The sequence below is a fragment of the Amphiura filiformis genome, unplaced genomic scaffold (assembly GCF_039555335.1).
Source record: "Amphiura filiformis unplaced genomic scaffold, Afil_fr2py scaffold_156, whole genome shotgun sequence".
In the NCBI taxonomy this organism is placed as follows: Eukaryota; Metazoa; Echinodermata; class Ophiuroidea; order Amphilepidida; family Amphiuridae; genus Amphiura; species Amphiura filiformis.
In genome coordinates, this window is record NW_027305620.1 from 66,608 (window position 1) to 68,573 (window position 1,966).

Here is a 1,966-nt window from a genome sequence, read left to right on the forward strand (position 1 = left end):
AAAGTAAGTAATTACCCTAGGTACATGTATATAGGTATTAAACACACTATTAAATAAGACTGATTAAAACTGTGTTAAACAAGGCTGACATAAGTACAATTATTACACTGATGAATTTGGATATACTAAACTAGTATTCTTGTTTCAAAGTTAAAATATTAAATACGCAGAGTCTAGGCCACAAGAAACACTTTTTATATTTTTATATATATATTTTACCTTAAGCAATGAAAAATTGTGATTGTATATTTTTTTGCCTATAGTCACGGTGGAGCAGCGGTACGGACTCTGCCTTGCAATCGATGTATTGCGAGTTCGAGCCCCGAAGGTGACTGTGCTCTTGGGCAAGGCACTTTACCTTACTTGCCTCTCTCTACCAGGGGTGAAATGGGGGAGCTGCTATGAATATTGTCCATTGAGCGCCGCCCAAAGGTATGACCATGCCTTGGTCCCAGCTGATATATTCTAACGACAGTGGAATAAATGTAAAGCGCTTTGATACATGTGCACATGTGAAAGGCGCTGTATAAATACCAACATTTATTTATTTATTTATTTGTTTATGGGACCATCCACCGGAAGGTAGCATTCTTTAATATCCCTTTTAGAAAGATGTATTATTATGGCAAAATGTAGGCGAACCAACATTTCAAGAGACTAATACGAGAATGGGGCGTTAAGTTTTCATGCCCCCGTGACTTGACAGTATGATAGTACAGAGAAAAATCTTAAGATCTGTCCATATTAAGCAAGATATGGCGCAACAATTTGGCCGATGGTCACAAATACTAAATGGCAATTACACATAATGCGCACCAGGAAATATAATACCACAAATAGTAGAGATAGTTGATGGTTAAAGCGATTTAAATGGTTTTTTTTGTTTTCAATTCTTATCGTCGAAGGATATAAACTTCTACGGTCAGTTGGTCCTACATGACTGTATAGCGCTATAGGGATCAAAGTAATGGATAGCTTAATGATTTAACTAAGGGTAAGTAATAAGAAAAAATACACAGCTTAAATGTATAGGAAAATACATAAACCATTAACATACTCTTATAATGAGAGTGTGTTAAATTCGCCGATCATCATCAGCGAGGTCAAAGTTTTTCTGTTGCATATCGTAGTGTGAACATTTCTTTATATTATAGTAGAGGTTATTTTGTGACATGGGCCTTAATGGACAAAGGATAAGCTATAAGCATTTGTTTAAAGTCAATTAGGTACCATTGCAAGAATTATGTACAATTTGCGTAATGTGTTTATGATACTTAAAGGCCCATTCAGTGATTTGCTCATCCGGACGATCGTAAAAATCATCAAAATTCAGATTTTTGGTACCTTTGTCCTTGTCTTCGATGTGCTAACATAGCTTGCGAGTGGTTCAGCCGAAAGCCGTGTATTTAAGACAAAATCAGACATTTCACACGAATCTGTAATTTAGATACTGACAGTATCTAAATTAGCTACATGTATTTGAATGGGGCTTCAACTTTGTTAGTACTGCTGTTTTCTTCGTTTTTTGCCAAATTTGTCATTTCGAAAATACCAAATGACAATTTGAATGACTTATCCTTCACTTTTAAGCAGTTTATAAACAATTTTAATTTTTTTACACTTGCGCTGGGATCACTGAATGGGTCTTTAAAGGGGTATTTCGTAATCCTAGCATCCTCTTTTCATGACATTTTCAGTAGATATCAACACAAAAAGCTTATACCCAAAATTTCAGTTGATTCCGATTTTGCGTTTGCGAGTTATGCATGATTATGTATTACCATGATTACACTGCTATATAGACAATATGTAATTTCGTTCTGGTATACCAGAACGAAATTCAAATTTCACGATATCTTTGCTAAACGAATTAATCTGTGAGAAATATTTTGTACATAAACATTATGTAGCCAGAGGTTTCCAGTGATATAAAAATCTCAACTTTTTTTTAAAGAAAAGTGTGGGG